At 38.9% G+C, this 16,270-nt stretch overlaps 1 protein-coding gene across 1 annotated transcript in view; it reads right to left on the bottom strand.

The window, feature by feature from the left end:
- The window catches only part of LOC134206439 (uncharacterized), a 234,118-nt gene that overhangs the window by 207,532 nt on the left and 10,316 nt on the right, over positions 1 to 16,270 (bottom strand). The gene's annotated exons all lie outside the window — the stretch shown is intronic.

Raw genomic sequence — 16,270 nt, 5'->3', positions numbered from 1 at the left:
AAAAACAAGAACTAATATGCCGACCAATGATGGCTGTAGATCGAGAATCCATCAAAGCTACGCAGATATATGGCCATTTCCGTAAAAACGGTCCCAGGAACATGATGAAATGATAACAGATCGGAATAATGCAAATATGAGTATCTAACTTCATGGCTTTGCGAGACGATGATTACAGAAACATTTCCAAAATGATAGTGTGCACTGCCACCCTTATAGCAGGTTCCAAGGGCGTTGCCGGAAGAGCCGGTTTTGGCACCATCTGGAATCATGCATATATGGGAATCTAAATTCATGTTTCATCAAGACGATGAATATAGGATCTTTATTTTTGCCTTTCTCGTACAACAAAGTTGTACCAGAAGGCTATAATTTCACTCCAAAAGAAAAATTTTGATAGAAGGCTCGGAGACCCATAGTGTTATATACCAATCGACTCAGCTCGAAAAACTGAGCACATGTCTGACTGTGTGTGTGTGTGTGTAGCCCCGGGAACTTTTTATTGTTAAACACGTTTCATATAGAAGGACTTGACCGATTCGAGTGCAACTAGTTTCATTCGACGGAGAAACTTTCCTAGTTGGACACTATTGTTTTTGTTTGCTAATAACTCATTCGATTTGAATAATATTTCTATTTTTCTTTTAACAAATACGCTGTTTACATGCACACTGTAAGTCATTAATCAATTTAGCCATGACGCAATCCATTACTCTCATAATAATTGCTTAAAAATTACTCAATTATTGAGTAATTTATAAGCAGCGTGATAGAGTTGCATCAAATATTTTAACCGCCAAGATGTAGGCAATTAGCACAACATTTACAACATTAATTCGAATCCAACATATCGAATCGAGAAAGGCATAATCACCACTTGGGGATAAATTTGGGTTTTTTTGGGAAGGTTTACTGGCGGGACTCTTAATAGAGTAGAAACCTCTGCGCCAGGCCTTTGATGATCTCGTTGCATAATTCCTTTCAAAGCAGTTTGCCAGCCGTACACGGAACATGTTGTCCAAGAAGACGCTGTTGCAACTGAATCGGAGGGAATTACGTTCATGGTAATTAGTCAGTGAGTCTATTCGTATTAAACTTCGTAAGATTTCTTAAGTCAGTTTTGTCATTTTATTGTCAATGTCAAAACATGCTGTCAATTTTTTATGTAATGTAGATGCCTATTGTTATTATGGGTGATCAAAATCTATCGAAGCAGTTTTTTCGCCTCGCATGAGGCATGTTGTCTAAAGAAATAATAAAATAATAATGATAAGCATGTTGCCCAATACTTCATCGAAGAAACTGAATCGAGTGTTTTTTTGACGTAGAACTACGTCTGTCTTTTCTATATTGGGGTACACTTTACGATTGCAAAAAATCGAAAAACGTCACGAAAATATGATAGACTTTGACTGTTAATATCTCAGCCGTTTCTCGGTGGATTTTCAATTTTCTTGGAGTATTCGATTAAGGAAAAGTCAACGCTTCATACCCAGTGTACACTGAAGTCGCTTTTTACGCGGTTATTTTTACTGGAATCGCTTTTTATACGATTTTTTTCACTCGAATCTTGGGTTTTCTGTGGTTCATTCAGACATATTTTGGGATTTTCGCGGTTTTTCACGTTGTTTTAATTTACGCGGTCCATATCCTCCGCGTAAAAACCGACTTCAGTGTGTTACAATATTTATGTATGATAATATTTACTATTGAAAACTTGCTAACAACTTAGCTTTCGGTTTCGTTGAATCAGTGAATCGCGTACGTGCATCGCAATTCGCAGGCTTTTTCTCCCATAGCACTACATTCCAACTGAAACTTGGCCTGCTTTTCAACTTAGTTATCTATTAGCATTTCTTTAGTTATAAATTGAAAGCTTTGCATGAGTATGTGACAAAGTCAATGGAAACACTACGTCCATAGTGTTGAGAATGTTTCCCACTAGAAAACATCCTAGATCAAATCAAGAATCTTTCTCGCAATCTCTGGATTCTGCGCCTTTGTTCGCAAGGCTAACAGGAAACTTCAATCCAGCATAGACGTCAAATTAATGCAACTTCCAAGGCTTTTAGCTGGTGCAGTTTGTTTCTGCTGACTTACACGCGCGTTTTCTCTCGAAAGCTTGAGGGCGTTTGACGGCAACTTCTCGCTTACGTTGATGCCAGTAGAGGGGCTCGGAATCTTCTTCGCTGCTGCAGTGGATGCGTTCTGTGAAACTTCGGCTCGTTTTTGCTGATTCCTAGGTGTCTACCGGAGTAAACGCATAGTCCGACGCAACTCACGTGAAGCAATTATAACTTCTTTACTGCGTCTGCTCTGACTTACTCCATAGGATGAGCACCAAACGCCGTTGACAGCCCAGCTTCCACGATTGGCTTTTCTGTAATGAGCCACCGGGGCTTTAGACTGACTTAGTGGCAGGCGCTTAGTCTCTGGTTCCAGTTAACGTTGTTAATGTCCATGTGATTTGTCGCCATTTTATCAATTTGGACGAGAGCTAAAACATGCTCAAAGCATCCCATGAAGTGTAGAGATTCAACTGTTATAAAATTGAATCGTGTCAGTGGTTTTTGAAATTTTGAAAAATTCGTACTGGAAGATGGATTTCCGAGATTTAACGTGGAGAGTAGACTGGTCCAGGAAACAAAAAGTTCAGTTCAATCAAAGTTAATTGCCTATTTCCGTTGATTAAACCACCCGACTTGGACGTTAATTTATTAACAAAAAGTTGTCGAATTCCACGGGGCGCTCCCCAGGATTGTGTCTTTGGGTGAGAAAATCAATCTCTCAAAAGTTCAGCTCAATCGCTTGTTGCATAAGCTGGCGCAATTGATTTGAAGTTTGTATGGGGATTTCAGTCAAAATGTATAGAAAAGTACACCTCCGTCAATCATTCGATCTGGAAATTGGTTCTGATCGCTCGATTGAGCTCAGAATTGCAAAAACGGCTGTTGGTATGCTACAGAACGATTTCACTGAACATTGTATGATGTTCAATCAAAGGTAATTGCCTATTTCCGGGGATTAAACCACCCGACTTGGACGTTAATTTACAATGTTATGAAAACTCATATGTGAATATGTACGTTGTATGATGATAAAATCAACTTTTATATAGTTTTCGGCTGATACGATTCTTTCAATAAATCCAGAAATACACAATTCAGCTCCTAATAAATAGCCGAAAGCTATGTAAAAGTTCATTCAGTCATCGTACAACGTTCTGTGAAATTGTTCTGTAGCATACCAACTGCCCTTTTTGCAAATCTGAGCTCAATCGAGCAATCAGAACCAATTTCCAGATCGAATAAGTGACGGAGGTGTATTTTCTTATACATTTTGACTGAAATCCCCATACAAACTTCAAATCAATTGCGCCAGCTTATGCAACAAGCGATTGAGCTGAAATTTTGAGAGATTGATTTTCTCACCTAAGACACAACCCTGGGGGGTGCCCCGTGGAATTTGACAATTTTTTTTCTCCCCATACTAATCTGGCCAGTCTAGTGGAGACGCTTTATCAGTCAAGGTTGTGCTGAATCACTCTCAAACGATAATTATTGGAATTTTTATTCTTCTCAGGTGTGAAAAGTAGGCGAGTTTTCATCGGCGATAATTTTTCAAATTTTAGAATCGATTGGTAATAAACACGAAATTATCATTTTAATGTAAACCTAAACCTATCTAATACCAATTTAATGTCAACAATGATGTTCAATCGGATGTTTGGCATTGTGTTTGATGTTATAAGTGTTATAGGAAAATGGGTTTAAAAGTAGCATTTACCAATATTTCGAATCAAGATACAATTATCGATCAATTCTCACTCTCTAGCGAGTTTTAATCAATTGATAATCTGGATATGTGAACGCTTGAGAGTGTTGTCCATCCTCGATTATTTGAAAATTCAATTTTTTGTTTGTTTTTGTCTGATGGTCTAAAAATTATATACATAACCAGAATTCGTAATGCTCACTCAACCTCAGGAGCACAGGATAAACAACGAAAGCAGCGATTCATCCTGGGCTTGACAAAGGCTTGCTTTGGTCTCATCGCACAGAAAAGTCGAAAACCTGTACATTACATACAGCTACGTAGTTCAACGTCACCTTTGCGTACAACCTGAATGGGCTGCACCTTTGAGTTTTTTATTAGGCTTAAGATAATATTCAATCTTCGGTTCATAAAAAAGACAAGCTTATTGCTTTTGAAGCAGTTCTCCAGCCGTACAAGGATCATGTCGTCCATATAGACACTGTTGAACTAGTTCAAAAGCTATCATATTTACAAGTTTGATTGATACCTATTGTTTTTTTTTCTCAGTCTTAATTATGTAGATTTGTCTGCACGATGTCATCTTGTCCTTTTTTTTCATTAAATATACTGCCGTTATATGCATACTTGTCCCATGTTTGCTGGGATTCCATATATACATGAGACAGTTATGCGTATAACGGCAGTATAGGTGAATGGAGTTGTCTGTTTTAGTCAGTTAATGTTTTCTACGTAATACCATTCACGTATTTCATCAACCGTACAAGGATCATGTTGTCCACTGAGATACTGTTATATTGATTCGAAAGGTGTTATGTTTAGTTTTCAATATCCCTTGTTCATAATTATGCAGAATGTTTCGTACAATGTCACTTCGTCTTACTCATTATTTTGTTCTTTGTTCTTCCATTTATTTGTCCAATACTAAACTTAAAGTCGTCCAATTGCACTAATATTTCACAAGCTAAATTTCAATTACCGATAACGAAGTAATTTTCATGTCGAGATAGTATATTAAAGTTTTATCACGTCTGATCTGCCTATTCCATCATACACTGATCCCTAACAATGTGTGGGAAACTATCAATAATGAAACCGTTATATAATTGTCTCGTATGGTTGTTAAAAGTTTGGCATTAGTTTCCAACTTTCAACTTTCCCAGGTGCCACTATAAAACTTGTATTCGGTGGGTCATCCCAACATGTCGATGAGTTTAAATACATGGTTTGAAACACATGCTTTTGTAAAAGGAACAAAATTTTCTTACCTTGACTATAGTAGTGTATTAGGTGCCTAAAATTCAAAGCATTTATGTTAACACTAACGAAAACGTGATCATTATCCACTACATTATCATAGTATGTACATGTTATGTGAATAAATACGTAAAACTATTATAGAAAATTGTGAGTGAGAAATGAGTAAGGTACACCGGGGCAAGTGGGACCTAAAAAAACGCTAGTTCAGCAAAATTGTTAACGCATACTTGGAAAACCGGGTATTTCAGAACATTAACCACGGATACATCATTAAATGCTTCCATTGTTGAAGTATAGAGGTGTTGGAAACCATTTATTCAATTACAAAAATATTGGTAGAGCTAGAAATAAATTTACTTTCCGGACCCACTTACCCTTTCAAACGGGGCAAGTGGGACCTATTCTGTTTTCTACTGTCGAACGAAACTATTTTGAGGAATGTAGATATACTGCTCATATTATTACTGAGTACAAGTATTTACAGATCATGGATAGAGATTGGTTACATATCGGACTTTATTTTTGCAACAAGAAAGGGAATAATATGTTAGCAGATATGAAAACAAGACAACATCCGATTTACTGTTTATTTGGCTCTTGTCTTGTTTTCCATTAGCTTACTTTTGTATCAAATGTTTTAGGTGGCAAGGATAATCAAATCTTTATTCACTTTTCGTATAAATAAATATTTCTCTGTTCAGAATACAAATTATTACATAAATCAGTACTTCATAAGAAACGTTTTTATTCAGGCGATGCGCAGTGTTTTTTATTTGTTACTGAACAAAATTGCCAATTTATGTGTTAAGAACTTTATTTATCTAAGAATCTGATGCGAAGTTTGAAAATAACAAAACACAAGACAAATCCTGTTGGCCTATTATAGAATAAATAGATTATTTGCGCTTTAAACGGAAGCCATTGCTCTTCATCATGCGGGAGATAATTTTCAGAATGTAAAAAACACTCTTGGTAATTAACAATACAATACTTTTTAACAACGAAATCAGACTGCATCTGATTCAGACCCATATGATATATGAATGACGAAGTTATTTTTCACTAGACAACCATATAAAAAGTTAAGTTAAAATAGCTTTATTGGAATGTTGTTCAAATATGTCCCACTTGCCCCATGTATGTTAAAAATCAAGGGCAAATGAAAATTGCTGATTTTGGCATTAATTAAAAATTCTAAATCGTTTTCGATGTCACACAATTAGGGGAACGGTTCGCCACTTCATCTCATAGCTCCTATTTCCATCGCATAAAAAAACAAAGCAATGGAAAGGAATTTGGTTTGTTTATTATTTTTGTGATTTTTTTCAACAGTGAGCACGCATGTCGACAAAAAGAAGCAACGAATTTGGTGCCGTATTTCTTTGTTTAGCGATGAGATGGATATATGTACAGTGAGATGGAGATCGGAACAGTTCCCCTATTCAATTGCTCAAAATATTCACTTTTCACATCAAATGATAAATTTAGAAACGACTATTTAGTTTGAAATCCATTGAAATAAAATAAAAGTAATAAATTTTCCCGGTAGTTTAAAGTCACGATCAAGCAATAGCTTTAGTATGGTGCCTTAAATTGTTTTCACTCCAAATATTTTTGTGTCGGGTGAATTCATTGATAGTTCTGCTTCATCTTCCTAGAACATTGTTACCATCAAAAACGTTCATCGATTCATCTGCAGTCATACCCACTTACCCCGTATTTTCACTTGCCCCGGGGTACCTTACTGAGAAATGTAAGTGAGTACTGAGTAGTGAGATGTGTGCAGTAACAAGTGAAAAGTGAGTAGTGGGAAGTGAGAAATGAGAAGTGAATAGTGATTAGTAAGAAGTAGGAGGGAATAGTGAAAAAAGAAGCAAGAGATGAAAAGCGAGATGTCGAGAAGAGAGAAAAGAGTAGTGAGATATAAGACAAAGAAAAAAGAAAGATGGAAGAAAGAAAAAAGAAAAGAAATGGAAGCAAGCAAGCCGAATACAAACCAGAAAGTCAGTCTAATCGTAAGTCTAGAACGAAAGCAAAGAGTGTACACTGAAATACTACTTATGGGAACCCGGTCGAGTCAAGTAGAGTAATAATTCTGCAATGCGCCAAATTACAACAAAACATGCATGTTTTCCATATTTCTGTGAAAGAATTCGTTGAGTACTACTCGTTTACACCATTTTTGGAAAATGGCATATACGTCACTTTTTCAGATTACGACAGAGCTATCGTCTCGGCAGTACCACAATCATTTGATCCAATATTGCAGTCAGCTACAGGAAGTAACAGCATCCTCAACGAAATGCAATCAAGGGAAGCTCATCTTCGAGCACCAAATAAGCTACCAAGAGCTACAATTCAGCAGGAATCAAGCCTCCGAGCTCTACTAGTTTTCGAGAATTAGATTAGAGGTTTTTTGGAGGACCACTTTACGATCCTGAAAGACACCCAATTAACGGTTGCCATACAATCTGACATGATGTGTTAGAGCGGCTGACGTTTTATCGAGCAAGCAAACAAGAGGAAGGGATATGTCGACAGCAATAGTTCATTCAGTTCGTTCAGATCAGCACGGGGGCCATCCTTAGCTGTGCGTTAAGACGCGCGGCTACAAGGCAAGACCATGCTGAGGGTGGTTGGGTTCGGTTTCCGGTGCCGGTCTAGGCAATTATCGGATTGGAAATTGTCTCGACTTCCCTGGGCATAAAAGTATCATCGTGCTAGCCTCATGATATACGAATGCAAAAATGGTAACTTGGCTTAGAAACCTGGCAGTTAATAACTGTGGAAGTGCTAAATGAACACTAAGCTGCAAGGCTGCTCTGTCCCAGTGTGGGGATGTAATGCCAATAAGAAGAAAGAGAAGATCAGCACGTTAGCTGCTAGCATCTACTCATCGACTGTGTAAAATTGTATAGTCGTTACTTTTATTTTCACAGAAATTTCACTCAATTTTCGTTAAAAGCGGAACTTCTCAAAATTTGGAGTAATCCCTCTTTTGACGGAAATTCAGTACAACTTCGATGACAATAAAAACAACGGCTATACAATTTTACTTGGGGCCATCCTAAGATGCGCAGCAAGACCATGCTAACGTGGCTCTGTTTGATTCGGGAATTTTCTGGTGGAAATTTTCTCGACTTACCTGGGCAGTAAAGTATCATCGTGTTAGCTTTATCATGATATACGAATGCAAAAAATGGTAACTTGGCTTAGAAACCTCGCGGTTAACAACTGTGGAAGTGCTGAATGAACACTTCGAGTCGGCAAAGCCCCAGTAGGAAAATGTAATGCCAATAAGAAGAAGACGACAATTTTACTTAGTCACTGATAAGATGAAAATTCGAGTAAGAAATCCAGTACATTCACCACCGCGATTGTTACTACACTCCTCTTTTAAATTCTTAATTGCAAAATTTTTATACAAATTTAAATCTGTATGTTATGATCACCGTTGACTCAAAAATTCATGAATTATGAAAACGTATTTGAAGTAAATCAAAATAAAGTAAACAATGTAATTCAGACATGGTTAAAATAATCCTGCAGCACTTGAAAGAATTATACAGACCAACTAGGATATTCAATAGACGTTTAAAATTTTGTATAAGACAAACTTTCTAAAAGGCATGCAAACAGATTTGACAGATTTGCGTGTAGACAAGGGAATACTAGGCATCTACAAAAAAAAAATGCTGGGAAATTTCTATAATACATTCCGGCCTTGTAATTATACACAGAATTCCCAAAATACGTAAAACAAATGGTAGTATGAAAATTCTTTGGATCTTCAGAAAGGACATAGGAAGGCAAACAAATCCCAATAGGGGGAGATCTCCCAGCGCCAGACACCTCCCAATACCGGACACTTCTTAAAATGACACTTGCAGATTTTCCTCCAACATCTTATGTAGTACAAAAGAAAGCTAGTGAAAAGTCCTGTTTGCAATTAAGTATGTTTAAAATCAACTAGTCACCCTACACATCAACGCAATATTCATTCAATAGTCCATTCATGTAATCAACATACAGTACACATTACACACTCGCAATAGTCACTCACTCTCCCAAACCAAATTGTCCATAGCCAGTATCATACGAACCGCGCGCGCATATAGTTTGTCTGTCCGGTCGTCCGCCAGTGAAAAAGCGAACAATAAAAGCTATGTCCGAATAGTAGCTAGTTTTGATCACAATAAAGGTGTTTCTGTTAAACCAAAGTCGCGTGTGAATTCCGTCTGTCCGTTCCGAAAATACAGTCCACTCCAGTGAATTAACATTTGGTCCTTGGAGCCGGATTTCGGGACCGTTTTGGACCGAAAATTACCAGTGCAGTGAAACTTTATTGTGAACGATAAATGGACTGTCTGTGGACTAAAGTCGCCATCGAAGAGGCGCAGTGAAACACAGTGAATTTGACCAGTGATTGTTTACCGCCATCATCACCATCATCGCCATCGCTGGAACAGCTGTTTTTGTTCCGGACCAGTGAATCGATCAGCGGTGAGCAGCAGCAGCAGCAGGACGACAACGACGAGGATAACAAGGGAAGTACTGTGCATGGGGAGATAGGTTTAATGGTGGGCTTTATGCATGCGAGCCGCCATCGGAGGGAGAAACGGTGGAAAATAAAATTAGATTGCGATCAAGTAATCGATCACTGCATGTGGGTGTTTCATTCCATACGGGAGGTGTAGATTTATTTGCTCTGAGCCTCTGTGTTTTTCATTTGTATCTGTTGGTCTCTGGTCCGCTGGAATCATCCCGTTCGGTGGTTTGCTTGGTTGGATCCCTTCGCCACAGTCAATGGTTGTTGCTTTCTCCCTGTCTTTGTCAACCGCGACGCGTGTGGGACGTTGAGTTGATCGGTTTCGGGTGCGCAGTGGAAGTGAAATAGGGGAAAAGTGAGCAAAGTGCACAATTGAACAGTTTTGACTTTTCGGTAAAACAGTGAAAAACTCTCATAGTTAGGCAAAATGGCGAGTGAATTGCGTGAGCTAGTGAAGCGAGAACGGAACAGTTTAAAAACGTTTGATGCAGTGCGGTTGTTTTTGGAGAAGTTCGACCCAAAGGTGCATGGTGTTCAAGTTGATGTCCGTTTGGAGCGACTGGAGAAGGCGTTCGAAGAATACCACACTGTTCGTCGGAAAATCGAGTTGGTTACCGATAACGTTGCTGCCGACGAAGATGCTGAAGCGCTCGAGAAGAAGGATGCCGAAAATGCGGAAATCATGTTCCAGGCCGAGGAGAATTACTGTACCCTCAAGGCGGCATTAATAAATCACCGTATGCAGAAAGTTCCAAGTTCCGGTCAGCAATCACATTTGAAAGAAGCAAACATCGGTCTCTCTCGAGTCAAGCTTCCAGAAATCCGCTTACCGATATTCAGTGGATCGCTGATGGAATGGGTAACATTCCGGGATACGTTTGGAAGCTTGATCCATAGCAACGTGCAGCTTACGGACATGGATAAGTTTACGTACCTACGGTCATCGCTAAGCGGGGAAGCTTTGCAAGAAATTAATTCCGTGGAAATGTCCGATGCCAATTATGGGGTTGCTTGGGAGCTGCTGGAGAAACGATACGAGAACCGGAAGTTGATAGTTAAGGCGCATCTGGATGCCCTTTTCGCCGTAGAGCCTGTCAGGAAGGAAAGCTACGAATCGTTAAGTCGTCTGGTTAGCGACTTCGATAAGCACCTACTGATGTTGAGCAAGGTGGGAGAAAAAACGGACGGCTGGAGCACTATTCTGGTGCACATGATGTGCTCCCGGCTGGACACAGCAACGCTGCGAATTTGGGAAACGCACCACAACTCAAAAGAGGTTCCTAAATTCGCCAATCTCATCCGCTTCCTGAGAGACCATTGTTCGGTATTGCAATCCGTAGCCCCAGTCAAACCAAAACTTTCACCGATACCTGACAGACGTTCGAGGTCGTCAGTAAGTAACTCTGCAGTCATCCAGTTGTCGAACCAGTGCCCGTTTTGTGAAGAAGGATTCCACTCTGCTTTCCGTTGCGTGAAGTTCCTGAAGCTGTCGGTAGCTGAGCGCAGTGATGCAGTTAGAATAAACAGGCTGTGTTTTAACTGCTTATCCCCGGGACACCAAGTGAGAGATTGCAATAAAGGAGTGTGTCACCACTGCAACCACAAACATCACTCTTTGCTGCACCCGGAATCTCAACCAATATCAGTGCAAAACAAATCCTCCGTCCCACAATCGCGAAGTCAATTTCCATCCAACAACCAGCAACAACCGAACACGCAACTACCATTCCAGAACCAACCAACACAAGCTCAGGCTACACAGCAATCCACCAACTCCCAACCCGTATCACACCCACACAACACTCCACCACTGTCCACCACAAACCTCCCATGCGCAAGTCAGAATACAATTGCCCTTCCCATCAACGCTTCAAGCGTGCAAGAAATTCTCCTGCCTACCGCCGTCGTGTGCGTAGAAGACAGTTTTGGTCATTCTCGACAAGCTCGAGCATTGCTGGATTGTGGCTCACAGTTTTGCTTCATGACGACGAGCTTCGCAAGCCAATTGAATTTCCGCGAGACCCCTGAGCACCTGTCCATCCAGGGAATCGGTGGTTCGGCCGTCGTAGCTAGAAGACTTTTTTTTTTTTTTTTTAACTAATTCTATTTGCTAATTATCTAATACATGCATTCATCTCTTAGACTAGGTGTTCCGTGTTTTCTTAACACTATCATCCTTATTTGCTATGTTACGCTTTTAGTTATTATTAATACATTTCAATTGCCTCTGGCAGTTAGAATTTTTTCCTCTGGTTGAATTGAACCATGTAGGAATTACAATGTTTTCAACTTAAACTAAACTTAACCTATTTTATACTAAGGGTACAAGGAGTTAATCGTTGCAATAGAAGATTGCAACGATTTTTGTCTAAAATTGGAAATTATTTTGTTGGACATATGTTGCAATGTCTCAATATTAGAAATTCTATGAAGTTCATTGGTACTATACCACGGAGGCAACTTCAGAATCATTTTCAGAATTTTATTTTGAATCCTCTGAAGTGCCTTCTTTCTGGTATTGCAGCAACTAGTCCATATTGGCACAGCATACAACATGGCAGGTCTAAAAATTTGTTTGTAAATCAAAAGTTTGTTCTTAAGACAAAGTTTTGATTTTCTGTTTATAAGTGGATATAGACACTTAATATATTTGTTACATTTGGCTTGAAGGCCTTCAATGTGATTTTTAAAAGTTAATTTTTGATCTAGCAGAAGTTCTAAATATTTAGCTTCGCTAGACCAATTAATTGGAACCCCATTCATAGTGACAATATGCCTGCTAGAAGGTTTCAAATAAGAAGCTCTCGGCTTATGTGGGAAAATTATAAGCTGAGTTTTGGAAGCATTCGGGGAAATTTTCCATTTTGCAGGTAAGTGGAGAAAATATCCAAACTTTTTGCAATCTACTACAAATGACACGAAGGCTTCGCCCTTTGGCTGAAAGGCCCGTGTCATCTGCAAACAAAGATTTTGACACCCTGGTGGTAAATCAGGTAAGTCAGAAGTAAAATGTTATACAATATGGGCCCCAGTATGCTGCCTTGGGGACTCCAGCCCTTACAGGTAATCTATAAGATTTAGTATTCTGATAGTTTACCTGCAGTGAGCGATCTGATAAATAATTTTGGATCAGTTTAATGATGTACAGAGGAAAATTAAAATTCATCAATTTTACAATCAAACCTTCATGCCAAACACTGTCAAATGCTTTCTCTATATCAAGAAGAGCAACTCCAGTCGAATATCCTTCAGATTTGTTGAGCCGAATTAAGTTCGTAACTCTTAATAACTGATGAGTGGTTGAATGCCCATGGCGAAAACCAAACTGCTCATCAGCAAAAATAGAATTGTCATTAATATGAACCATCATTCTATTTAAAATAATCTTTTCAAACAGTTTGCTTATTGAAGAAAGCAAACTGATTGGGCGATAACTAGAAGCCTCAGCTGGATTTTCGTCCGGCTTCAAAATTGGAACAACTTTGGCGTTTTTCCATTTATCTGGAAAGTATGCCAATTGAAAACATTTGTTAAATAAATTAACCAAAAAGGATAAAGAGCTCTCAGGAAGTTTTTTGATAAGTATGTAGAAAATACCATCATCACCCGGGGCTTTCATATTTTTAAATTTTCTAGTAATAGATCTCACTTCATCCAAATTAGTTCCCAACGAAGGTTCAAAAACATTATCTTGGTTGAGAATGTCTTCGAAGCTTCGTGTAACCTGATCCTCAATTGGACTAGTGAGACCTAGACTAAAATTATGGGCACTCTCGAACTGCTGAGCAAGTTTTTGAGCCTTTTCGCCATTTGTTAATAAAATTTTATTTCCCTCTTTAAGCGCTGGAATTGGCTTTTGAGGTTTTTAAAGAATTTTTGTTAATTTCCAAAAGGGTTTCGAACTGGGATCCAACTTCGAGACATTATTCTCAAAGTTGGTATTTCTCAGAATAGCGAAACGTTTTTTAATTTCATTTTGCAAATCTCGCCAAATAACTTTCAACGCGGGATCGCGAGTTCTTTGGTATTGCCTTCTTCTCACATTTTAAGACGGATCAGTAGCTGAAGATCGTCGTCAATAATAATGGAGTTGAATTTAATTTCACATTTAGGAATTGCAATGCCTCTGGCTTCGACAATTAAATTTGTCAAAGATACGAGAGCATTATCAATATCACTTTTGGTATCGAGAGGAATATCAACATCAAAATTCCTATCGATATACGTTTTATATAAATCCCAATCAGCTCTATGATAATTAGAAGTAGAGCTGATTGGATTATAAATGGCTTCTTGTGAGATTTAAAATGTCACAGGAAGGTGATCAGAGTCAAAGTCAGCATGAGTTACCAATTGGCCACACAGCTGACTTGAATCCGTTAAAACTAAATCAATTGTAGAAGGATTTCGACTGGAAGAAAAACAAGTTGGTCCATTGGGATATTGAATAGTATAATATCCCGCAGAACAATCTTCAAATAAAATTTTACCATTGGAATTGCTTTGAGCATTATTCCATGAACGGTGTTTGGCATTGAAGTCACCAATTACGAAGAATTTTGATTTGTTGCGAGTCAGAATTTGAAGATCAGCTTTCAACAAATTCTTTTGTTGCCCATTGCATTGAAAAGGCAAGTAGGCTGCAATGAAGGAAAATTGTCCAAAATTTGTTTCAACAGAAACTCCCAAGGTTTCAAAAACTTTGGATTCAAACGAAGAAAATAATTTATGTTTGATACGTCTATTAATGACAATGGCGACCCCACCACAGGCGCTGTCAAGACGATCATTTCTGTAGATAAAATAGTTTGGATCTCTTTTAATGGAGAGTCCTGGTTTTAAATACGTTTCAGTTATAATGGCAATATGCACATTATGAACTGAAAGGAAGTTGAATAATTCATCTTCCTTACCCTTTAGAGAGCGGGCATTCCAATTTAGAACTTTCACACAATTATTTGGATCCATTGAAACGGAGTCCGATAACAATTTGTGTGTGTACTTTATACCAACCTGAACAGCTTCAGGAATGGTATTTGCTTTGAACATTGCATCAATCATGTGATGCAATTGTTCAGTTAAAAATCAAAATCGGAAGCAGTCATGCTACCTGAATCGGCAACATGACCGTTATTTTCCGTTGGGACATGGGTATAAACCTCATTTTGAGAAGAGAAATTTGGTCTACCAGCAGCGATGGTTGCATACGTAGGTACATTGGAAAAATTGGAATTTACTGAAGTGCTTGCTACCCGTTGACGAGCGGTAAAATTTGTTTGTGAATTGTGGTGGGTATGAATTGCTCGACCGGTAACCGGTTTCGAAATTTGAGCGTTTGAAAAATTTCTACCCGTCGAATCTGGGATCCGATTGGAATTTCCCGTCATCAATTTTGCACGGGAATTCAAAACTTTTTTGCGTGAAGGGCATTCCCAGAAATTGGATTTATGATTGTCCCCACAATTTGCGCACTTAAATTTATTGGAATCTTCTCTCACAGGACATGCGTCCTTGGCGTGAGAGGTTCCACCACAAATCATGCATTTAGCATCCATGTGACAATGTTTGGTTCCATGACCCCACTTTTGGCACTTACGGCACTGGGTAGGGTTTTGGAAATTTCCCCCAGGCCTGCGGAAATGTTCCCATGTAACACGGACATGAGACATAATACAGGCCTTTTCCAAACTTTTCATATTTTAACAAAGATGAACTAAATAAAATTCTTGAGAAATGCCCCTCTGGGAAGTACCAGAATGGGATTTCTTTTTCATCTTAATTACTTGGACTGGTGAAAATCCAAGTAATTGAGAAATTTCAATTTTAATCTCATCCAGTGATTTGTCATCACTCATCAGACGACTTTGAACAATCGCTCAGTTTTGTCGTCGTATGTGAAGAATTTATGGCGCTTCTCAGTTAAATAGTGAAGAAGACGTTTGCGATCGTCAAATGATCCCGGCAAAACGCGGCAGTCACCCTTCCTAGCAATCTGAAATGAAACCTTGATCCCCTGAAGGTTATTCAAGATTTCATTCCGAAAGCCAGAAAACTCGGCAACAGATACCACAATTGGCGGAATCCTTTGTTTCTTCGCATGAATCGAATCACCTGGGCTAAAGGTAGATTCGATTTGCTCAATTTCATCATTAATCAAATCGAACTGATTGCTCAGTTCGATAGGAGAAGAAACAATGTCAACATTAGATTTAGAAGGAATATCTGAATTCTCCAGCTTCCTTCTATTTTTTCCGCGCTTGGGCAGGACGGTCTTGAAACCTTGTTTCTTTGAAGGAAGTGGAGAATTCAGAGACTCCCCCTTCCTCTTGTTTTTGTTAATACTCATTGCTGAGCGTGGAGACGTGACCTTCTAAGAGGTTTTTCCCAGAACGGTGTCCCTGCAGGATTACCACCGCTTGTCGGAATTTTACTTCCGCAAACGGGTCCAACGTAAAACGAAGGCACGGGTCCTTGCAAAGATCGTAACGGGATCAGTGGGTACAAATAGCGCTAAGAAGCACCGTTGAAATTAAAATAGCTTCGGGTAGTATTAAAAACTTCCTTCCGCAAAGAGAGAAAGAACCGCACAGCACGAAAGCACGATGCGGTCTGAAGCTAGAAGACTAGTGAAAGCGACCATATCCTCTCGTTTGTCGGAGATACCATCGTACCGCAATGAGATGAGCT

Source organism: Armigeres subalbatus, chromosome 1, assembly GCF_024139115.2.
Source record: "Armigeres subalbatus isolate Guangzhou_Male chromosome 1, GZ_Asu_2, whole genome shotgun sequence".
Lineage (NCBI taxonomy): Eukaryota > Metazoa > Arthropoda > Insecta > Diptera > Culicidae > Armigeres > Armigeres subalbatus.
This window is presented reverse-complemented; position numbering and strand designations above follow the sequence as displayed.